The sequence below is a fragment of the Anabrus simplex genome, chromosome 3 (genome assembly GCF_040414725.1).
Source record: "Anabrus simplex isolate iqAnaSimp1 chromosome 3, ASM4041472v1, whole genome shotgun sequence".
Classification (NCBI taxonomy): domain Eukaryota; kingdom Metazoa; phylum Arthropoda; class Insecta; order Orthoptera; family Tettigoniidae; genus Anabrus; species Anabrus simplex.
The window spans coordinates 514,315,688-514,341,852 of NC_090267.1; the positions used below are offsets into that span (position 1 = coordinate 514,315,688).

Sequence of the window (26,165 nt, forward strand, 5' to 3'; positions counted from 1 at the left end):
TACCTAGCAACCGTGCAGGCTGTGATGTAAGGTATGGATGGATGGCCAGACAATGTTACCTAGCAACCGTGCAGGCTGTGATGTAAGGTATGGATGGATGGCCAGACAATGTTACCTAGCAACCGTGCAGGCTATGATGTAAAGTACGGATGGATGGTCAGGCACTGTTACCTAGCAACCGTGCAGGTTGTGATGTAAGGTATGGATGGATGGTCAGGCACTGTTACGTAGCAACCGTGCAGGTTGTGATGTAAGGTACGGATGGATGGTCAGGCACTGTTACGTAGCAACCGTGCAGGCTATGTCTTATAGCTGGTTGCCATATGGGGCATGTGACCTTAGATTCTAGGCCCCTTTAAACAAGCGCATCATGATCAGCGTTGCCATCTGAAATGAGCAGCCGTTAGTGGATGGCCATGACTTGGAGACATATTTGTGATCGTTTGATTTTCGCAGATGGAAAACTGTTTTCTTTCCTTCTAGCTTTAAAGAGTGCACGTGGGTTACATGGGCCAAGAATATTACTTAGATATTAATAGAAGGGATAAGGATTATTTGATCGGTAAACGAACGTTTTGCAATAGAAAATACTTCCTCCTATTCATTACATATATCCATGTTTTGATGGAATGATTGTAGCCAAACATGTTTCAGCTCATCTTTGAGCCATCTCCGGCTGCATGAATAAATAACACTAAAAACAATGTGAAAGAGAATGTAAAATCCGAGTGCGAGCTTGGAAACCTCTACGTCTAAAATTGTTCTACGTCACTCTAGAACGAGGATAATATCTCAGAACAGCACGCGTGAAAATGATGTGGACGACAACGGGAGCCAGTAAACGTAGGATATATGTGAAACAAAGACCTGGTACAGTCTAAGTGATTCAATTAGTGGATTGTAATCTGTAATGGAAACGAGGTGAATAAATGTGTGTAAAAGAACTTGAAGCTAAGAGAGACGAAACAAAACGTGTGACTTACTTGCTTGCTAACGAAGGAGACGAAGAGCTGCGTGTCGTGTCGTGTTCAGCGCCTCCTCGCGGTGTATGAGAACTGGGTTCATGCGTGTCTCCTGGGTAGCGTGATAGGAATATTTCACATAAGTCTTACACAGACATGCTGTAGCATCTTGTTGCGACATTCCCTTCCTTAGACTGTACGAGACAGTTAACGGTAGAACTGGCTGTTATATTAATGCTAAGATACGGCACTTTTAACCAATATCAGGACGGCCACATTTGAAGGAACAGAACACAGACTCCGCAAGAGGCAGTCTAGGAAGTTCTTCTTTTCGAATAAATACCAAGCGAGTTGGCCGTGCGGTTAGTGGCACGCAGTTGTGAACTTGTCCTGGCGAATGGGTTCGAGCCCCTCTGTCGGGAGCTCTGAATATGGTTAGCCGTGGTTTCCCCATTTTCACACCAGGAAAATGTTTGGATTTTACCTTAATTAAGGCCACGGCCGCTTCCTTCCCACTCCTATGCCTTTTCTATCCCATCGTCGCTATTAGTCCTATCTGTGTCGCATCGACGAAGGGAACTTGTTAAAAAAAACTGAAATTAATCAGAAAGTTTTACTCTAGTGAAACATTTTTTTTCTTTTTGCTATTTGCTTTACGTCGCACCGACACAGATAGGTCTTATGGCGACGATGGGACAGGAAAGGACTAGGTGTGGGAAGAAAGTGGCCGTGGCCTTAATTAAGGTACAGCATTTGCCTGGTGTGAACATGGAAAACCACGGAAAACCATTTTCAGGGCAGATGACAGTGCAATTCGAACCCACTATCTCCCGGATGCAAGCTCACAGCTGCGCGCCCCTAACCACACGGCAAACTTGCCCTGTCTAGTGGTATCAAAGTTGATGGGATTAAACTGTATCCTTACCCAATGATGTTGCCTTACTTTGAAAACTGTTAGAACATTTTGGGTGTATTTTGGCCCCATAATTGTTTTGCGGTGCGACGTAAAAAATCTCATTGAAATATCTTCCTTTTTCCCTCAAAAAAGTAAGATCTATTTTTTTTAAACAATTTCAAAAATGATTCGAGGGATAAACCAACCCTGGAAGGAAATCGGATTTATAAAGAAAGAAGAAAGAATCTTTTTTTTTTTTTTTTTTGCTAGTGGCTTGACGTCGCACCGACACAAATAGGTTTTGGCGTCGATGGGATAGGAGAGGCCTAGGAGTTGGAAAGAAGCGGCCGTGGCCTTAATTTAGGCACAGCCCTAGCACTTGCCTCGTGTGAAAACGGGAAACTACGGGATACCATCTTCAGGGCTGCCGACAGTGGGATTCGAACCCACTATCTCCCGAATACAAGATCACAGCCACGAGGTCCTAACCGCACGGCCAACTCGCCCGGCACAATATAAATTAACCTAAATACTTTATTTATAAAAATACTGCCTGGAAGCAGCTGGAGTAGAATAATTGTTCATATCCTCTGTTACCATAACCTCTACGGGAAAAATTCTTGTCTTGTGCATGCTATGTTATGTATTCTTGGCCCCTTTATCTTGCTAAACACTCGTGGCAATCCACCCATTTTCATAAATGTAAACAAAACTCACTATAAGAGATAAATTAAATGTAAATCTCAGTAAAATATAGTGATTTTCAAACTCACTAATCGGAAGTTATTAAACACTTCTATACGTACAGTGCTACCATTCTGCATGTACAATGAGGATGGAAAAAAAGAAACTACTTTTCCCTTTGTGAAAATAAAATGATCATAAATATGTCTCCCGATCATGGTCATCCATCAATAGCTGCTAATTTCAGATGGCAACCAGCTATAAGACATAGCCTGCAAGGTTGTTAGGTAACACTGTGTGACCATAAATCCATACCTTATATCACTGCCTGCACGGCTGTTAGGTAACACTGTGTGACCATACATCCATACCTTACATCACTGCCTGCACGGCTGTTAGGTAACATTGTGTGACCATAAATCCATACCTTACATCACTGCCTGCACGGCTGTTAGGTAACACTGTGTGACCATAAATCCATACCTTATATCACTGCCTGCACGGTTGTTAGGTAACAATGTGTGACCATAAATTCATACCTTATATCACTGCCTGCACGGCTGTTAGGTAACACTGTGTGACCATAAATCCATACCTTATATCACAGCCTGCACGGCTGTTAGGTAACACTGTGTGACCATAAATCCATACTTTATATCACAGCCTACACGGCTGTTAGGTAACACTGTGTGACCATAAATCCATACCTTATATCACAGCCTGCACGGCTGTTAGGTAACACTGTGTGACCATAAATCCATACCTTATATCACTGTCTGCACGGCTGTTAGGTAACACTGTGTGACCATAAATCCATACTTTATATCACAGCCTGCACGGCTGTTAGGTAACACTGTGTGACCATAAATCCATACTTTATATCACAGCCTGCACGGCTGTTAGGTAACACTGTGTGACCATAAATCCATACTTTATATCACAGCCTGCACGGCTGTTAGGTAACACTGTGTGACCATAAATCCATACCTTATATCACAGCCTGCACGGCTGTTAGGTAACACTGTGTGACCATAAATCCATACCTTATATCACTGTCTGCTCGGTTGTTATGGTTACACTGTGTGACCATAAATCCATACCTTATATCACTGCCTGCACGGCTGTTAGGTAACACTGTGTGACCATAAATCCATACTTTATATCACAGCCTGCACGGCTGTTAGGTAACACTGTGTGACCATAAATCCATACTTTATATCACAGCCTGCACGGCTGTTAGGTAACACTGTGTGACCATAAATCCATACCTTATATCACTGCCTGTTCGGTTGTTATGGTTACACTGTGTGACCATAAATCCATACCTTATATCACTGCCTGCACGGCTGTTAGGTAACACTGTGTGACCATAAATCCATACCTTATATCACTGTCTGCACGGTTGTTATGGTTACACTGTGTGACCATAAATCCATACTTTATATCACAGCCTGCACGGCTGTTAGGTAACACTGTGTGACCATAAATCCATACTTTATATCACAGCCTGCACGGCTGTTAGGTAACACTGTGTGACCATAAATCCATACCTTATATCACCGCCTGCACGGCTGTTAGGTAACACTGTGTGACCATAAATCCATACCTTATATCACTGCCTGTTCGGTTGTTATGGTTACACTGTGTGACCATAAATCCATACCTTATATCACTGCCTGCACGGCTGTTAGGTAACACTGTGTGACCATAAATCCATACCTTATATCACTGTCTGCACGGTTGTTATGGTTACACTGTGCGACCATAAATCCATACCGTATATCACAGCCTGCACGGTTGTTATGGTTACACTGTGCGACCATAAATCCATACCTTATATCACAGCCTGCACGGCTGTTAGGTAACACTGTGTGACCATAAATCCATACCTTATATCACAGCCTGCACGGCTGTTAGGTAACACTGTGTGACCATAAATCCATACCTTATATCACTGCCTGTTCGGTTGTTATGGTTACACTGTGTGACCATAAATCCATACCTTATATCATTGCCTGCACGGCTGTTAGGTAACACTGTGTGACCATAAATCCATACTTTATATCACAGCCTGCACGGCTGTTAGGTAACACTGTGTGACCATAAATCCATACCTTATATCACTGTCTGCACGGTTGTTATGGTTACACTGTGTGACTATAAATCCATACCGTATATCACAGCCTGCACGGTTGTTATGGTTACACTGTGCGACCATAAATCCATACCGTATATCACAGCCTGCACGGTTGTTATGGTTACACTGTGCGACCATAAATCCATACCTTATATCACAGCCTGCACGGTTGTTATGGTTACACCTCCGTCCCAAATTTTGTCGCGTCACGTTTCACAAATTGTGGGATGACCCCCAGCCATAAGACGTATTTATCTCAATATATGGTTGTAGAAGTATTACGAAACTTCTACAACAGGCCTTACCGCAGTCTACGCTTACAATGGTTTGTTTAGAACGGTTCGTAGCTTCTGCCTCATTCCTCTCAGACAGAGAACTAGTCACATCGCGTGCTGTCACGGTATGAGCCTTGGCAGACATACAGTACAAATTGTACTACCACAAAGCAAGCATATTCAGTGGCCACGTGTAATACAATACATTGTGCCCATAACCATTCACAGAAAAAGCCTCCACAAGTTTGAAGCATGCTGTACGGCAGGCCTGTACAGCGCACCAACAAGATGCTCGCTTTAAAGCCAAAAGGAGACTTTCACAGATGTCAGTAGAACTGAACACGAATAGCATTTTCGCCAACTTCTTGTGGAGTCTCGTATTTTTCACTTGCTGAGAGAATTTGCTATAAAACACCCGCAAAGTAAGAAATTTGTTAGAGACTACATTTCACGGGCTCCAACTACAATATTTTGGAACGTCTTCATCTGACACACATAGACAAATTCTTGAGTTGTTCAGAGTCAATAAACCGTGTGACAATTTTCTCTCTTAAACTTCGAGTGACTTCCTTGTGTTCTTGATTATAATCGTGGTGTTCCATTGAATGATTTTTAAATTTAGAATGGCAAGGTTTTCGCAATATGGAATGAATCATTCTGACTGCTGTTTGAAGACTCCCCGTAGTTGAATGCTACCTTCAAGCATATACCCAAGCGCTGAGCAAATGTGAGGAACGCGAGAAAGAGACAGCCCCGCGCTACCGTTGTGCGCACGTACTGGCACGCAGTTGCACCGGGAGCACTGTTCGCACAGCTCTGCTCTAAGGGAATTGACCTGGCCTCAGTTTCTCGGAAACAAGTCGTCTCTTCGCACAGGTGAAACTGCATCCCTGTGTCCTTCGGAAATACGCGTTCTGGCATTCGTTACAAGTATTTCAATACACCTTGTATTTTAATGAATCCTATACCAATGATTTTTTACGTAATAAAATTCTGAATTTAAAATAGTCTGCTGCATATATCGATACGACAAGTGAATACTTTCTGATAAGTTACTAGCCTTCCATGATTGGGGGAGAGGAGCACTGTATTCTGCTTGGCAATCCGATATGAGTCCATCTACTAGAATGGCAGGAGTCATTCGAAAATTTGTGTAATGTGAATTGAAAAAAATGTGTGACGGAAGATACGTTACATTAATCGTTATCGTTGAATGAACAGAGTGTGTTGAAATACAAAGTGTACCTACCGTCAGTGACGTCACATTAGTCGTTACTGTAGGCCGGTGGCCAAAGATGCTGCGGCTGTGGATTTGAATGAAGAGTGTGTGTGGAAATACAAAGTGTACCTACCATCAGTGACGTCACATTTGTCTTTACCGTAGGCCTTGGTCGCCAAAGATGCTGCGGCTGTGGATTTGTATAAACAGAGTGTGTTGAAATAGAAATGTACCGTCAGTGACGTCACATTGGTCGTTACTGTAGGCCTTGGTCGCCAAAGATGCTGCGGCTGTGGATTTGTATAGATTGAGTGCGTTGAAATAGAAAGTGTACTGTCAGTGACGTCAGATTACTCGTTTCTGCAGGCCTTAGTCGCCAAAGATGCTGCGGGTATGGATTTGTATAAATTGAGTGTGTTGAAATAGAAAGTGTACCGTCAGTGACGTCAGATTAGTCGTTTCTGCAGGCCTTAGTCGCCAAAGATGCTGCGGGTATGGATTTGTATAAATTGAGTGTGTTGAAATAGAAAGTGTACTGTCAGTGACGTCAGATTAGTCGTTTCTGCAGGCCTTGGTCGCCAAAGATGCTGCGGCTACAAGTTAAGTTCCTTTGACGCAGAATTGCAATTGTCCTGGATACAAAATTACGATATTGAAAGACTTATTCATCATCTTTAGCTTTTCGCAAAGAGAAACGCTTCTTTTTTGTTGCAAATGTGGTTCGTGTCATGCTTTGTGTATGGGAAGTTTATCGTATGAGAAGAAATTGTAAAAATAAAAAATACTTATCGAAGCCGCTTTAAATCGGGGAGTCCATTTGTTTGCGAGATCGGACACACACGAGCAGGAACAGATAAGTGACGTGTAGTACAACCAATCGGGTGCGGTTTGGCAACTGAGCCCAGAGTGCCCATATCCTGCCTGCAGGTTGCATTAAGCAGGTTTTCCTGAGGGGAACAGACCGACACCCATTATCTCATTGGCGGGATCCTGTCGCGGAGTGCGTGCGGGCCTCAGTCGCCGAGCAGGGCAGCTGCAGTAGTCAACTACCATAGCGCATTGCAATCTTCAGGTAAGTCAGTGTGCCTAGGGATAGCATTTTGACAATATGACAGAAGATAATAAAGTGCTGTGCGTCGTGAAAACTTGTAAGTGTACGATTAGTCATCTTCTGTACATGTCCACGGTAGGTGTCAGTCTGTGTATGTGCGGGAGAATGTCTAGAAACACGATGTGATGTTCAAAGCTCTATACACCGAGGAACGTTTAGGTGTATTAAATGTCAATATACAACAAAAAGGAGTCGAACAGTGGTGATTTTAGTGAAGGAAGTCTCTGCTTGCTTGCCAAGTATTTGTGGATTTGTATTGTTTAATATAAAAATCTCCATGATGGTATATTCTCACTAGCCCCCAACAATTCGCTGCCAAAATTAAAATTAGAAACAATATTTTTGGAGAAATCAAATGATCCTTAGCAAAGTACATTATTTATCCACCTTCTTTTTCTTCATGTGGTATGTCCTCGCAGAACGTTGGCGATCAGGGATCTGTTGTTTGTTGGTAGCTGTTCTGAATAGAGTAAGCTTTGTTACCCCAAACCACCGGTTCAAGTTGCCAAGCCTTGTTACCATTAATTTCCGATGGAATATTACTTCCTTCTATTGATGGTAGTGAGAATTTCTGGTTCTTTGTTCACACGGTGCAAAACTTCCATATTGGTCAGCATTCTTCGGTAGTCCACATTTCAAACGCTTGCAATCTCTTGCACATGGCCTCAGTTAGTATCCATACCTCAAAGTCGGATGCCGAAAACGTAGGACCAGAATAGTCGCGTCCAACCCAGCTATCTTATTATAACAAAAATCCCCTTTAGATTATGTCGTTTGCATAGGGTGTGTAATCGTTTTAGTGAAAGAGCAGGAATGATTTAAATATCTCAAGGTGAGAAATCAGTGAGTTAAAAGGCAGGAGACCTCAAGGAGCTTGGGAAAACACCGCACTATTGAGGAGATAAACCAACTACTGTCCTCTACAACGAGATATTATAAAACCATGAATTCAAAATTGCTGCCGTGCAGTTTGTCAAACAGTGTACAGAGCTGTGACATGTGTCTCAAGGAAGATGAAGTTAAGTTTTTCTTCTTATTTTGCTAACAATTGCAATAATAAGAATAGATACGCTCAATACTCACAAGTTAAAGCTCCAATAAGCATACTCTATTGGCAATATCAAACGAAAACTTTAGAACCCCATTTTGAGCCTCGCTGTAGTTCAGAAGACGAAGATTATTGTTCTAGATTAACAAAAATTCGGTTTAACATTCAAAAAGGACTTTTGATGTTAGAAAAAAAGAATTATATTTTCCGTCACAGTTGTGTACATCGGGTCTCAACTTATGTTGTATTCGAAATTACTTCGCTAACTTACGAAATCATTATCTAGTATAGGTTTGTGACAAATTATATCAAAAATAACATTTTGAGCTCTTTTAATTATGGTTATAAGCGTATATATGTATAATTACACAGAGGATAGAAAATTACCCTCAGCATTTTGCAGTTTTCATAGAAGCTCGTGAATTATTAGTACATTTCTGGTTCCCATTCATCGACTAACACAGAAATTGGAGGAGGACGCCACCTGACATCTACTTTCTTCGTTAATAAGTCATTTATCTCGCCGGTTCCATGAGCAATAACTCATCAGAACTACCACTGTCACCATTACTTTCGTTGTTATTATATCCATAAATGTTTGCTTGAAATTGACGGGACGTCGTGGCTATCAAAGGTTGCTCCTTTGTCTAGTCTCTGAGTGCATGTCCTTTTGACTCAAAACATTACGAAGGTTCTCTTCAGACAAAGTTTCTTTATTCGATGATAATTTTCCTGGCATTAATAAACCCAAAATGTGATAAGGAAGCTGCTCTGGATAGAAGACATAATTGACATAATTCAAGATGTTGCAAATCAGTTCAAGTTCACCTTTCCAAGACATAATTATTGGAGTCCACAAGCAGTCTCCTAAACATTATGAGTCTACACTTCGCTACTCATTCAAAACAAATAATGAAGGTCCTCTTTAAAGTTTAATATTGATTACGGCAACAAATATCGAACAAATAACTTCCAACACTTGTGAAGCATTGTGAGAATACAATAATATTATTGCGAAGTTCACTAAAAATAACTGAGAAATCAATCATTATTAAATTGAGACCATCTGGTTACAATAATGTACATTCATACTTTTGCTCCTGTAACTGCTCTGAAATCAAGAATGGAGTCGTATTAATTACTGTAGGGTACAAATCAATTGTATAACAAGACGCGCGTAGAATATTAGCAATGGGACTTAATTTCAAAATGAAATAATAACCTCGGACCAATACTATGTTTTTAGAAGAACAGTAACAACTACGGCGCGCTAATGTCAGTTATGGTTTCTGCCATCCGTTCACAAAAAAAACACATCGTTGAGGCTGAAGTCGTCACAAACATTTTTGGTTGATTTCTGCCTCCGGTTTGGTATTCCTGTTTCGTTTTTAAAAGATATTTGTTCAGATGTTTGACGTAATCCACTGTCTATAGTAAATCACCATTTGTACGGTATATTCTCTTCGGGGATAACTGTACAACAGGGAGATTTCGAAATTTAAAATGTATAAGCTCATTTTATCCTATAAATACTATATGAAAATTTGAATGACATTACAATAAAACAAATATCACTTTTCATACTGTTACCGTACGTGCATCTTATTCTATCTCTCGTGGGTGTCCTCCCTATTTTAAATATTCGTAAGTGTCTAAATGAGCTTCAATTTTCAAAAAGAATTGTAAAATAAATGCTAGACAATTGTAGCCAGTGGGTCTGAAAGGGTAAAAATTATTTTTGTTAGAAGTTATGTTTAAATAAATTGTTTACCATGAAACCGACCTTTGAAGTGTATTCGGACAGTTAATTGCAGTCGTTTCTCAAGGTAACAGATTACTGCCACCTGGGACACTCTAGTGTCTCATAGGAGCGGTTAATAACAATAATAATAATAATAATAATAATAATAATAATAATAATAATAATAATAATAATAATAATCTTTTAAACTTCCTTGAACCAAACCATAAGTTGGAATTCCCGGAAATAAATGAAAATATAGAATAAGATTTGCCACCCACTGTCGAATAAATTAAAGAACTAATTAACAGCCTAAAGAAACAACTAAAGCTAGCGGAGAGGACTCTATAATACTTAAGTTCTGAAATGGTATCAACGGAAAATCATTCAAGAGCTACAGTTAATCGTTGACGGTATTTAGAGAAATGAGAAGATTTCGGAAGAATAGAAAGTGCTCCTCACACTCCCACTGCATTAAAGAAAAAGGTGACAAGCAGAATCTCGATAACTATAGGGGAGTATCCCTGTTGCAAATCGCTTCCAAGGTATTTTCAAACATTTTGCTGAACCGAGTAGAAACAACACTTGACAAGCAAATAGGTGAATTTCAGGGTGGATTTCGGAAAGGCAGATCTTGCTCAGAACAAATATTTACTTTAAAATGAATAATACGACCTCCAAGGACATAGGGTCTAGTAGTCATATTTGTGGATTTTAAAAAGGCATTTGATTCTGTTGATAGAGAAACTTTAGATAAAACAATACGGTAATTTGGAGTAAAATCTAAATTAGCAAACCTAATACGGGAAATACTTACAGACACAGTTTCGAAAGTAAAGCGAGATCTCAAAGCATATCAAGATAAACGGCAAGATGATGGATTATCGCGAATTCTGTTGAACTGTATTCTGGAAAAACTGTAAGAACTTGGAATGAAAAATTAAAACAGCCTATAATTCTTCCAATAACTTTGAGGAGAAAAACAAAGATGTTGAAGTTAATTTCCTGTCATCTGCAAACGATTTTACTATACTTTCAGAGAGCCTGGCAGATGCAACAAGAGAAATCAATATCTTGGAATAAATAGCCAAGAGAACAGGTATGAGAATCTCTGCAGAAAAAAAAAGCTTTATTACAAAACAAACAAACTCAAAACTTTTTGAAAACATATACTGCATAACGGTCGAATAGATAATAATAATAATAATAATAATAATAATAATCGTATGGCCTCAGCTACCGTGTGCAGACATTTCGATTTGATGCCATCTGGTTGTCTGCTCGTCAATTTCGACGTTCCGTTTTACTCTAGGTCCGTTAGATGGCAGACAGAGTAAACCGGATCTCTCTAGGGCGTCTATGGCTGAGATTTAATTAATTTTGTCGGGTAAACACCAAATGTATCACCAGAGATCTTTTACATGCCGACACCGTACGACATGGAGTGTCAAATGGACAAATAATGCAAAGGGATTCCAAAACGTAGGGGAAATAATTCCAGAAAATGTTTTAGAATTATTTGCAATAGAAGGAACTTTATAGAAGATGGAAAAAGCGTATGGCATCACTAATCATTTTTACAACAAGAGATGCTTATCTAAAAATCTTAAAATAAGACACTACAGTACAGTGGATAAACCAGAATGTTTTACGCAATGGAATGTCTAGTTCTGAATTATAATGTAGATAAACTGGAATTACCAGAAATAAGAATGATGAGGAAAGTCCAGTGAAAACAACAGAACAATGGAAAGTAGGAAGTAGTAAGTAAATATACCAGAACATAGGAAATATAACAGAAACAACAAGAAAAGGTAGATTGCTAATTGGACGTATCTACAGAATGGACGATAACAGATTGACAAAACAGATATTCAAACCGCTTTGGGAGAAAAGTCAAGAATGATCTGGAGGGAAGAACCCCAGAAATATTTAGGAAGAAATAAAATAAGAGAAGAGGAAACTATAGAAAGATACCCTTTTAAAAAGAATGTTTTAAGAATGGAAGGATTTTGAGAAAGAATGAAAGGGAAACGCGGTCCAAAGTGGTCAGAGGAAAGAGGAATAAAGCATAGTGCAATGATGAAGGGATATTGGGAAGAGTGGAAAAGGAAATAAAAAGGAAGGATGAATTTAAATTGGCATGTGTCCCGTAGCAGGGCTTATCGTAAAGAATAATACATTACAATAATTACCTATTATTATTATCATAAAAGTTTAAATATTTGCAAGGAGTACAAAATATGCCGTCTAATAATTACCGACGGTCCTGAGAGACTCAGTAGTTTCTGTTTTATTTTCATGCAGAAGTGACACGGAAACTTTTGAATATTATAGGGTGAGACTTGCATATCTCGTGTGTCGTATTATCAATGTTCATACATAACAGAAGGTGTAATTGCAATGACAATTATAGTAAAAAGGAGAAAGCAGTATGTTTACAAAAATCTATGAAAAATGCATTTCAAGTCCGTGCGTAGGCTACTAAATATGGGCTTTCTTTAAATATATTTTTTGGACAACACACGTCGAATCCGATTATTTAGGACAGGAGAGAAAAGTATCCGTTGTAATGCAAGAGAAGTTAATCCTCCCTGATGCCATTCAGAAAAGTAAAACTCAACTTGTCTGTCTCGTGTTGAAGGCGTAGTACCCACAGCAGCATCAAACAAGCATGAGCTTATCAAGAAATCAAACTACTGGCTGGAAGGAACAAGCTTTGAGCTGAGATTATTATTATTATTATTATTATTATTATTATTATTATTATTATTATTATTATTATTATTATTATTTGTTGCTCTTGCTCTCACCCGTTCCTCGTTATCATTTTTCACACACAACAGCTATATTTTCCTTTGTTTTGTCATTTGTACCATATTTTTACTCAGGTATTCAGATCCGGTTACTGTTAATTTAAAATTGATTGGCAAAATAACTTATTGTAATGTTAACAACATAACAGCAAAAACAGAGTAATGATGCCGGTGAATTAATTGTAATTATCAAATATAACGTAAGATTTAATAAAAGAGTTAACTACAATAATATTTCAATGTTTTATCACTGTAATTAGTTGTACTATTACTTTGGTCCGGAATTTTATGCAATATCAAATTAACTAAACATCAGTGAAATATTTAATTAAATATGTGATATTTACAAAATATGTAATACTCACAACTTACGTAACAGTAGTACCGCATAAAATTTACAAAAAATGTTCGTTTATTGCTTTTATTCCGACTTACGGTTATGAAACGAGACAACAAAATTTAAACACCTCTACATTTTATGACGAACATGCTTTAGATAATTTATATAGTCTACTATTTTCTAATTTTTGACAGTATTAAATAATCAAAATACTTGAAATAATTCTTTAAACTGTAAATCCCACACTTGCTGCAGCTGTTTTCCTGTTGCCCTCATGCCATGAAAGTCAAACCCGATTATATTATCTTAGGGCTCAGAAGGGCCGTTCAACATCGCAGGAAGTGACCGGTGAAGTATCTTCCCGTTCGCCACTTGCAAGCAGAGTTTGTTAGAAACTGAGCCACCCCAGACTCTACTCCTGTTGTATGCAGCTGAGGCACTCCAAACCCACTCTATTTCATAATTAGAAACCACAATTTTAAAGGAATGTTAAAGCCAACTTTGGCAATTGAATAGATTATATATCAGATGAGATTCGCCAATTAATCGTATTTTACTATAGTCTCAATACGAACTGACACAATTTTTTTAATAATTACCTACATATGTACAAAAGACCGCCTCGTGGCTATGATCGTTAACGTGTTGAAGTCTAAACGGTCTGACACCAAGGTTAGTCGGTTCGAGTCCCGTAGGTCGAAAAAATGCTCTCCATCAGAATGTTGCCGGCAGTGTAGGGGAGGTGCTAGATTGCGTGCCAAAAGCCTGGATTAAATCCCAAACCTCTCCACAGTGCTCATATCGAGTGAAGGCATATGACGCTGTTAATGGTGATTCGTCCGTCAGTTGGAGACGTTAAGCCCTGAGCAGACCCCTTGGGTGCTATTCGACAGGAGTAGGCTACGTGCCGGCACCATGGTTTCACTCTCCCCCTTCCTAGTATCTCATTAATTCCTCTGATGAGGTTGACGTCAGGAAGGGCATCCGGTCGTAAAAACCCGCCACAACAGATTCGTCTCACCCGACCCCGTAGGGAAAAGGGACAAGGGTTGGACAAACAAACAAACAAACAAACAAACAAACAAACAAACAAACAAACAAACACCTACATATGTAAAAAAATGTTACGTTCTTCACATAATATGTAAAAATATGCAATATTACTAAGATATGTAAAGATATACACAATGAAACACAGGTATATTCACATCAGAATCACGAAACCAAACCAAATCAAACCAAACCCCATGGCGCAACACCCCGAAGGGCCTTGGCCTACCAAGCGACCGCTGTTCAGCCCGAAGGCCTGCAGATTAGGAGATGCCGTGTGGTCAGCGCGATGGATCCTCTCGGACGTTATTCTTGGCTTTCTTGAACGGGGCCGGCATCTCACTGTCACAAAGGCCCTCAATTGTAATCACGTAGGCTGAGTGGACCTCGAACCAGTACTCGGATCCAGGCAAAACCCCTGACATGGCCGGGAATCGAACCCTGGACCTACGGGTAAGAGGCAGGCATGCTACTCCTAGACCGCGGGGAATTGAGCCAACGGCACATGGTATTCCCAAGAAGTCACCCATCCGGGTACTGACCACGCTGAATGTTGCTTAACCGCGAGAACCGGTGTACTCAACATGGTATGGCCGTTGGCATCAGAATCACAAGTCGCCAACGTTTTTTTCATTTTCAATTGTGTACAAGTAAAGGTGGTGGTGGTGGTGATTGTCATTTTACTTGGCAACCATAGGGTCGGAATATGAATCCGGGCGCTAATTATTGCAGTTAACTCGAGTAGGTGAGAACATATTTTATCTCGATGAAATTGTATTTTAGTGCCTTAACACTGAATTTTAAGGGCCTAAAATTCTAAACTTCAGTTACCAAGTAAATTTTCGACATACATTAGTTATGCAGTTCAGATTCTGGTGACTTTAGTCTCCTTTGCCGGTGACGGACTTGCGGCACACACTGTCTGCGCTTCTCTCAGAGGAGAACGCGTGGGTGGGACACTTTACGACTGTTAACTCCGCCTAATTTACAAATTACGGCCAGTTGGACCTTACGATTTATTCTAATGCGCTGCTAAGTGAATGTGTTGACAGCCTTTATGAGTGCTGACTGACAGCGACTATGACACACGGTCTTGTCCACTGACAGGAATAACACTGCCGACTTTCCCAGCAAGTTTTAACGATTATGCCATAACAAGCTTTCTGTTCATTTGAACGAGTCCGCCGCCGAGGTTTAGTGGTTGGCCCAATTCCTATTACCAGTTCTGCTAAAAATTCAAGAATTGTTGGAGGAACTCCAACTAGCAGCCCTGGATTATTATTATTGTTATTATTATTATTATTATTATTATTATTATTATTATTATTATTATTATTATTATTATTATTATTATTATTATTATACTATTTGCTTTACGTCGCACCGACACAGATAGGTCTTATGTGGCGCCGATGGGATAGGAAAGGCCTAGGAATGGGCAGGAAGTGGCCGTGGCCTTCATTAAGCTACAGCCCCAGCATTCGCCTGATGTAAAAATAGGAACCACGGAAAATCATCTTCAGGGTTGCCGACAGTAGGATTCGAACCCACTATCTCCTGGACGCAAGCTCACAGCTGCGCGCCCCTAACCGCACGCCCAACATTATTATTATTATTATTATTATTATTATTATTATTTTTTTTTTTTTTTTTTTTTTTTTTTTTTTTTATGGTTCATGTTTGTGGGTTACTGTAGTCACGTCCTAGTTCTTGAACCACGAGCAACGGCTGAGTGGCCTAGTAAGTGGTCCTGAGAGTCGGGATACCAGTTGCTATGGAATGGGAGTGGGCATCTCGGACATAATTATTCTGAGTTGTGGCCCTCCTTGTGCTCAGGCGGCTAGGACTATACAATTCACCCGTGGTCCATAACCCGTTAGAGGAGAGATCCTCACTTGGACTATGTACGTACAAGTAGGGTAGCATCCTGCTTCATGAATTTACCGAGCTCAGAACATTTTAAGCAAGCCTCGGACCTATGGGAGTAACGGAGTCCCACTCCCATTTGACAGGCGAGGGACTCCTTGGAAACAACTTGGCGAACGAAATGGAATTCGATGGGGAGCTATCAATATTAATGGGGCTTAAAGAAGAAAGAAAGTAGAACTGGCTGAGTCAGCTAAGAGGATGCATCTGGATGTGCTAGGAGTAAGTGATATTCGGGTAAGGGAAGATAACGAGGAAGAGATAGGAGATTATAAAGTGTACTTGACGGGTGTTAGAAAGGGAAGGGCAGAGTCTGGGGTAGGGCTGTTTATCAGGAATACCATTGCACGCAACATAGTTTCTGTTAGGCACGTAAATGAGCGAATGGTGTGGGTAGATTTGTCAGTTGGAGTAATTAGGACTAGAATTGTGTCCGTGTATTCACCATGTGAGGGTGCAAATGAGGATGAAGTTAACAAGTTTTATGAAGCATTGAGTGATATCGTGGTCAGGGTCAACGGCAAGGATAGAATAGTGGTAATGGGCGATAAGGGTGTGATAAATGTGGGGAAGATATGGAAGCTAATGGTAAAGGGAAGCGTTTGCTGGACTTCTGTGCTAGTATGGGTTTAGCTGTTACGAATACATTCTTCAAGCATAAGGCTATTCACCGCTACACATGGGAGGCTAGGGATACCAGATCCATAATAGACCCTATATCTTAACAGGCTTCGAATTCAGAATATCTGTTAGGAATGTACGAGTTTTCCGTAAATTTTTCGATGATACAGACCACTATCTGATCTGTATTGAACTAAGTATCTCTAGGCCTAGGGTAGAGAAGATGAAATCTTTCTGCAAACGAATAAGGGTAGAAAATCTCCAAGACGAGGAAATTAGACAGAAGTACATAGATATGATTAGTGAAAAGTTTCAAACAGTAGACAGTAAGCAGGTTCAGGATATAGAAAGTGAATGGGTGGCATACAGGGATGCTGTAGTAGAAACAGCATGGGAATGCCTAGGAACAACTGTGTGTAAAGATGGGAAAAGGCGAACATCTTGCTGGAATGATGAAGTGAGAGCAGCTTGTAAACGTAAAAAAGAAGGCTTATCAGAAATGGCTCTAAACAAGGGCCGAGGCAGACAGGAATTTGTACGTAGTTGAAAGAAACAGAGCGAAACAAATAGTTGTTGGATCCAAAAAGAAGTCGTGGGAATATTTTGGTAACAACCTGGAAAGACTAGGTCAAGCAGCAGGGAAACCTTTCTGGACAGTAATAAAGAATCTTAGGAAGGGAGGGAAAGAAGAAATGAACAGTGTTTTGAGTAATTCAGGTGAACTCATAACAGATCCCAGAGAATCACTGGAGAGGTGGAGGGAATATTTTGAACATCTTCTCAATGTGAAAGGAAATCATCCTGGTGGTGTTGTGAACAGCCAAGCTCATGGGGAGGAGGAAAATGATGCTGGTGAGATTATGCGTGAGGAAGTGGAAAGGACGGTAAATAAACTCCATTGTCATAAAGCAGCAGGAGTAGATGAAATTAGACCTGAAATGGTGGAGTATAGTAGGAAGGCAGGGATGAAATGGCTTCATAGAGTAGTAAAATTAGCATGGAGTGTTGGTAATGTCCCTTCAGATTGGACAAAAGCAGTAATTGCACCTATCTATAAGCAAGGGAACAGGGAGGATTGCAACAACTATCGAGGTATCTCATTGATTAATTTACCAGGCAAAGTATTCAATAGCATCCTGGAAGGGAGGGTACGATCAGTCGTTGAGAGGAAGTTGGATGAAAACCAGTGTGGTTTCAGACCACAGAGAGGATATCAGGATCATATTTTCAGTATGCGGCAGGTAATTGAAAAATGCTACGAGAGGAATAGGCAATTGTGTTTATGTTTCGTAGTAGAGAAAGCATATGACAGGGTACCGAGGGAAAATATGTTCTTCGTACTGGGGGACTATGGAATTAAAGGTAGATTATTAACATCAATCAAAGGCATTTATGTTGACAATTGGGCTTCATTGAGAATCGATGGTAGAATGAGTTCTTGGTTCAGGGAACTTACAGGGGTTAGACAAGGCTGTAATCTTTCACCTTTGCTGTTCGTAGTTTACATGGATCATCTGCTGAAAGGTATAAAATGGCAGGGAGGGATTCAGTTAGGTGGAAATGTAGTAAGCAGTCTGGCCTATGCTGACGACTTGGTCTGATTGTGCCGAAAGCCTGCAGTCTAATATCTTGGAACTTGAAAATATGTGCAATGAGTATGGTATGAAAATGAGCCTCTCGAAGACTAAATTGATGTCAGTAGGTAAGAAATTCAACAGAATCGAATGTCAGATTGGTGATACAAAGCTAGAACAGGTCGATAATTTCAAGTATTTAGGTTGTGTGTCCTCCCGGGATGGTAATATAGTGAGATTGAATCAAGGTGTAGTAAAGCTAATGCAGTGAGCTCGCAGTTGCGATCAACAGTATTCTGTAAGAAGGAAGTCAGCTCCCAGACGAAACTATCATTACATCGGTCTGTTTTCAGACCAACTTTGCTTTACGGGAGCGAAAGCTGGGTGGACTCAGCATATTTTATTCATAGATTAGAAGTATCAGACATAAATGTAGCAAGAATGATTGCTGGTACAAACAGGTGGGAACAATGGCAGGAGGGTACTCGGAATGAGGAGATAAAGTCTAATTTAGGAATGAACTCGATGGCTGAAGGTGTACGCATAAACCGGCTTCGGTGATGGGGCCATGTGAGGCGAATGAAGGAGGATAGGTTACCTAGAAGAATAATGGACTCTGCTATGGAGGGTAAGAGACGTAGAGGTAGACCAAGGCGACGATGGTTAGACTCGGTTTCTAACGATTTAAAGATAAGAGGTATAGAACTAAATGAGACCACAACACTAGTTGCAAATCGAGGATTGTGGCGACGTTTAGTAAATTCACAGAAGCTCGCAGACTGAACGCTGAAAGGCATAACAGTCTATAATGATAATGTATGTATGTTTTTTTTTGTCGTTTATTCTATGTTTCGACATTTACATTGCACACATGTAATAAATGTGAACCAAAGAACCAATACATATGATAGTTCTAAGCCGTTTCACATATCCTCTCACATAATCTCAGATAAAAATAAAAATGAAGTATTCTTATACCTGCGAAGGAAACAACTGAACCTAAGAACTGGGAGGATCACAATAACAAAATGGGCACACAAGGAAACATTGTTATAATTCAATATAGTTCAAATAGGGACCATACCTATCTTGCAGCTGTCCACTTTCACTGAGTTTCCACCGCTCTTTCTTCATGTGGTACAAGAGAGCCGGGAGTATAACACCATCAACACTGTCGAACATCGCTTGCTGTTTGATCTGGGGGAAGGACGTCACGGACAGGCGTATCAGCTTCCTGTCGTCGATGTCTCCCAGGGCCATGTTCATGAGGCGACACACCATCTCCATGTGTGCATGTTGTTAGGCGGTGTCACACCGTACACCATGGCGAGTGTTCCAGATGATTTTGTGCTGTTGGTACCAGATTGTTTAGAAAGATGAAGAGTTGAGAACGTGCGTGAGACGAGAGTTTGCCCAGACCGTAGGCCAGAGGGTGTAGAGTGCTGTGGGGTGAAGTTCACAGCCCGACGTATCATACTGTAGCATTCGTTCCTGGAGCTAGATCATTTACAACTTATTGGAGTTTCAGATGATGATCTCGGAATATTTTTGGCAGAGGTCTGGTGTTACCGTCAGTTAATCTCCAGATATCCTTGTACAGTGCGTCAGAGAAAGTGTCCGACTGTAAGAAAAGTAGTGCTTGGCATTTCGTTCATGTGCTATTTGTCCTAACCCACCGAGCCTATATGGAAGATACAGTTGGTCTCGGTGTACTCGAAATAGCTGGCCTTGCCATATGAACCAACCTATATATTTTGAGAGTTGGCCTTCAAATTGTGTAGGTAGCGGGGGAACACTTGAGCTAAATACCAAACCTTTGAGAGCACATAAATGTTTATCACCACAACCCGCTGAGTTAAATTCAAATTCCTTTAGCAAGATGATCAATGTCATTGGCACATCGGACTAACATCGATGTCATCAGCGTAAACACACAATGAAAATGTATAGGTATTTACCCTGTATCCTTGTAGCTGTGGTTGAATGGCTCCAGTCCTATGACAAAGAGTAGCATGGATAGTGGGCACCCCTGTCGTACTGATCATTCTATCGGTATCAACGTTGAAAAGTATCCGTTGACAAGTACGCCGGGTATAGACTTGAAATTGAACATTCGAAAGTAATCAATCACTATATCAGGGAAATGAAAATACTTTAAAACTATGTATAGATATTGATGGCTAACACGGTCAAATGCTTTATCAAGATCTATGTTCAATAAGCTTAGTTGTGAGGGCCGATGACCTTCGATGTTAGGCCCCTTTAAACAACAAGCATCATCATCATCATAAGCTTAGTTGTTCAATTGGCTGGGATTGGACTTTCAAATGGATATCACGTAGAGTTCGCAGATTTGTCAGAATGGTACGCCCGGGAACACTGCAACATTGTTCATTTCCAATTATATCTGGCAGGACAGTCTTCAGACGACGGAATAACACTCTGGCTAATATTTTATAATCACTACATAACAATGTGACCGGCCGGAAGTCCTCCACCTGAAGAGGTAATGTCTTTTTTGCGATGAGAACTATAATACCTTCATGTTGAGATTTGCATAGGGCACGACGGGTCGAGATAGTGCGGATAACACCACAGAATTCCTTGCCAATAATATGCCAGTATTGTTCGTAAAATTCATAGGGGACCCCGTCGATTCCTGGAGAGCGATTAGAAGGAAGATTTGTTATGATAGCTTGAATTTTAGCATCAGTAATTTCCATGCTAAGCAGTTATTTGCTGTCCGGAGTAAGTTCGGCGTTACAGGATTGAAGCAATGTATTGACTTGGTTTATATCAATAGATTCCCTGGCGTATAACTGTCGATAGAATGAAGAAATTACTCTCCGTATATCTTCCGGTGACGTAATCTCACATCCATCCCTCGCTGTGCACGTGCTATGTGGTAGACACTGGCAACTTCATGTGATCCTTCAGCTGCTGCACTTTCAACAGTTTGTCTTTAATTTTGTTCACCAGCATTATTCCTCTCCTGGAGCTGTCGGAGGACGGTATAATAGAATTCAGTTGTATCGCGTCTCTCTTGGTCCTTGTGATACGCTATGTTTTTGAAAATTCGTCTTATCCCTGGTTTAACTAGCCGGTCTCACCATTCTGCACAGTCACTATATTTACACTTCTGAAGTATCCATGTATTCCAGTGGCGCAGAGTCCGACTCGTTGGCTGAATGGTCAGCGTACTGGCCTTCGGTTCAGAGGGTCCCGGGTTCGATTCCCGGCCGGGTCGGGGATTTTAACCTTAATTGGTTAATTCCAATGGCCCGGGGGCTGGGTGTTTGTGCTGTCCCCAACATCCCTGCAACTCACACACCACACACAACACTATCCTCCACCACAATAACACGCAGTTACCTACATATGGCAGATGCCGCCCACCCTCATCGGAGGGTCTGCCTTACAAGGGCTGCACTCGGCTAGAAATAGCCACACGAAATTAAAAGTGGCGCAGAAATGTGTCCGTACACTGGTCATCCTTAAGTAGTGAGCAGTTCATTTTCCAGTATCTTCTCCCTATATAATATACTTTATGTGGGTACTGTATTTGGCATACGACTGCGTGATGGAGCTAACAGGTATCACCTCATAATTCCTAGGTTGAATGAGTGCTCGTGAGACATACATGCGGTCAATGCGTGAGGAAGAGTTGTACTGGATATTGTGAGGAAGGGGCACATTCAGCTCATCCACAACATCAGTCAGTTCGGTGCGTGATTGTGCCCCGTTGAGTCCTCTAAACGCTGAACACAATTGAAATCCCCGGCAAGGATTGTTTTCTCTTTTATACTTTGCAGGTGTGGAAGTAGATCTCTTTGAAAGAATGTCTTGCGTTGAACACGGTTGTGGTTCCCCGATGGTGCATAAATATTTATTAGGGTAGTATCATTAATATGTCCAGATATGATTCTTCCAGAATAGTGACACTGTATACCTTCGAGGTCCAGATCATGTCGGGTTAAGAACCCGGTTCCCCTATTAGCATTGCCTATATTTATATACTGGTTATAATATGAGGAAATGGGTAACGCCGGAAGGGCAACTTCTTGTAGGAAGGCGACGTCAACATCAGTAGCACGGAGAAATCGTTCCAAACATTGAAACTTGAGGTTGCATTGTATAACATTAATGTTCACACTGGCTACTGTCAGTAGTTGAGCCATCAGCAATAGGAACAACGCCATTTTACACAAGACACTGAACCGAGGTGATAATCCGGCCTAACTTGTAAGTCAAGAAGTATCTAGCTAACATGGGGTGAAATGAAGCGGGTCTTTCTTCTTGCTACTGTTCGAGAGCTGGATATCGGCACGTGCTGCTGTCCTGGGGTCTCGGTGCGACATTGAACTATTTTGTTGTTTTTAGTACCTACAGGTGTTTCACGTATTGATTCAGAGGCCTTATTAAGAACTGTAGCGGTGGCAATGACAGGCCGCGAGTCTTCAGCCTCGTTCGCCTCACTGTCATCATTCATTTCTATGTTCTGTGTTCCTCAGGGTTTTTGTGTATTTACTAGTTCTGGAAAGTGTTCGTCAGATGTGATAAGTAAGGAAGGGGCATCCGTAATTTGTTCCTCGTCCGGTGTTGGTATAGCTGACACATCAGCTATGAGCTCCGTGTCCACATGTTCGCTTGAGGCTAGTGGAGTGTCCCCAAGGTCAGCTGAAGGCTGTATGCTCGGGGAGAGTGTGTCCTGTTCGGGGTTAGCGCCAGTGACTGCCCCAGAATACAGTACACTACGCGAATGTTTACTACTGGCTACTACTGGCTACTACTGGAACCATTCGGTTCGGACAGTTGTTACGTAAATGGGTCGTTTCATTACATATGAGACATGTTTGTACCTGTCCATTATACGAGATATACCCGGGGTGGCCACCGACATTTTCTTTTGAGGGAATCGGTTTCTTAATAGCCATAGTTACTGCGCGAATGCCAAGACGACCACTGCTCTTTACGCACTTCACTGACGGTTCCATATTTACTGAACACTGATCGGAATATTGCAGAGGGAACTTCCAAAGGAACATTGAAAACACGAACCGTAGTCAAATTCAAGTCAGCTGGAGTGATCTTGACATACCACCTTTCCCCAGATTCATAGCAAAATTGTACAGGATCCTGAAAAGTTTGTAAGCATTTCTGATAAATGGAATCACTGATTACCTTAATGTACATGGCTCGCTCCTGGGCATTCAGTTGAATAGCTTCTACTTGGTCGACGGTTAACCTGAGTGTGTTATCAATCCACCGATGAATTTCCATAGGCGAAGGTCGGGGACTCTGACCATCCCACAAACAGCGTACGGTGTTTTTCCGTTGGTATGTTGACATTTTCCTGTTATTTTCTTCCATTCACTACAGTTAAATTTAAACCCTGTCGCTATACAACACAGTATTACACTTCACCGACGACTGTCGTATGCTGTGTATACTGTTGAGACGCAAGCGGACAAGTGACACGTCCTTCCTCTACCACAGGCACAGCACTACTACCAACTCGACCGGTGGGAGATTTTCTAAACCGTTTCTGGTGTTCTTTAAATGTGACAAACTCTCGCAGCCTACAACTGGGTCTCTAGTTCGAGACGACAGACGTGTACATTAGAACGGCTCCAGTAAGTTGAAGGAAAGGAGGAACTTCAGATCATTCTCGTGGCTATGAGTGCTATTATTGCAAAGACTTTCATAACCCGCATAAGAATGCGGTCTGGTTCAGGTGTAGAGGTATCTGTTACTTCTTCTTTGGAGATTCTGAGTGGGTAGGTTTCATTTAGAGCAACACGATCTTCATCAGACAAAGCGTCATCCGTACTTTCTTCGAATAACCGTTTCCAGTTCTGAACATCTAATTTGTAATTATTGAACTGAGTATCGCAGGAACAGAGCGAAGTTGGATTTACAGGAATGAGATCCGAAGAATGGTGCATGGGTGGATTAAATTTCACAATGTCTTCCCAGAACTGACATCATTATAGGGGAACTGGGTGTTAGGTTATCGCTGAATGTCTGCATGGGCCTTGATGATGTGAATACTTACTCCCCTCTCACCACAGGAAACTTTCCCCCAAGGAGCGCAAACAAGTTTTTTACCTTGCGAAGAAGGTTGGGAAGCAGTCGGATTTTCCTCCTCTTCCATTAAATTCTAGTTTAAATTAATATGGTATTTGTTCACCAAATTGGTATCAGCTCGTACAAAACGAGTGACCACAGGAATCTTGCAAGAAAAATAATAATTTCACCCTGGCTAAAAATGCCAAAAGAGTGTAAAATATTTACAAAAGAAGTTTGAGAGTTTACTTAATACTATTTCTATTAATCAAACACTAAAAGTGGAAGTTAAGAAGTTTAATCGATTGAACTGAAGTGGTAAAGATGATGTAAAATACCAAGATTACTTTTGGGTAATCCCAATATCGTTTAGGCGATTAGAGATATCACCCACCTCTTGGGCCACAAGAGCCTGCAGTTAGTGCGTAGTCCGACAGCTCTGCACTCCGAGCAGAGGAGGGGTGGCTCTACGCCTCTGCATTCAGGAGACAGAGAGGGGTTGTTCCCTACTGTTGGCTGTCCTGAGAATGGTTGTCCGTGGTTTTTCATTCTCCTGAATGCCGGGACAGTTCCTAATATAGGCCACGGGCAACTTCTCCGAGCCACCGTAACGGCGTCTCCGTCTAGGAGGCACGCCATCCTCTTCAGAAAAGTTTTGGCAGTAGTAAAGTGCCGCATGTTGCAGTGCTCAGATACGTATGGCAGAGATGGTTCGTGAACCTTACCAGCCTCGTCAGCTTGGTTTACATCTCTGGGTCTAGAACCATTGTTCCGTGGAGCCATCGGTTGACATCCTCGTACACTTCCCACGTTAAAGGCGTCAGATCTGTGCCCAATGCAGTTTTCACGTTGTGGTGTCTGGTGTTGATAAGCAGTCCGCTTTCCGAGCATAAACCTAACACGTGTCCTGAAGTTTGAAACTCGCTGCACTCTGACGTGGTAGGGCATCTTCCAGGCATTGCGCGCGCTACTGAGAGGTCGCTGGATATTTTTAGGGCATTGGTCCACTCCGAAGCTGGTAGCTCTTTCCTGTCGGTAACATAAAATTTGTCTTAGAAACTTCACCATACACGCTAACTACTCTATCTCTCAACGTGTGATTAGCATAGCCTTGTTCCGTAATTATTTTCTTAAGCGACGACCTGGCTTCATCATGACGGATGACTTGTGGAGCACTAAGCTTCTCTCAGACTCAGTCTTTCACGCATCATTGACATGAAGTAGGAGATTGCAGATGTTACCATGTTGAATATGTACTTCCCAGCTAACTCCCATCAGTCCTAGACCATGAAACGTGCTGGAACAGTACCATTGAGACAGTTGTGTGGAAGTCCAATTATTTCTTTGATAATTTTAGCAACATCTTAGGAGACCTGGATCATATCTTATAAAGAGGTGCACTCTGTAGTGGTTAAACAAGACCAGACCAAATGTATTGATTTCTTATGGAAATACACAGTTCAAAAAATTAGGGGAACATGTTTTTGAACGTATGCCATGCCCCACAAAACAATACCTCACACCCAGGTATATTACCAACTAAACCTTTATTCTTTACCGTTGAAGTATACAAAATAACATCGATGGATTCAGGTTGATTTTCAGAACAGAAACGGAAATGTCCAAATAGGGGCGGAAACAAAGTGATAACAGTCCTCCAGGGTGGATTTGTATCACAGTTGGAGTGCTTCAGTATGCTG

The 26,165-nt window shown here is 41.2% G+C and overlaps 1 protein-coding gene across 1 annotated transcript in view; it reads left to right on the forward strand.

Annotated features, from left to right (window-relative positions):
* The first annotated feature begins 7,147 nt into the window (after positions 1 to 7,147).
* Positions 7,148 to 26,165, forward strand: part of LOC136867494 (excitatory amino acid transporter) — a 149,660-nt gene continuing 130,642 nt past the window's right edge. The window contains exon 1 of the mRNA XM_067144701.2: positions 7,148 to 7,244. The gene's annotated coding sequence lies outside the window, so the exon portion shown is untranslated. The remainder of the gene's footprint in view (positions 7,245 to 26,165) is intronic.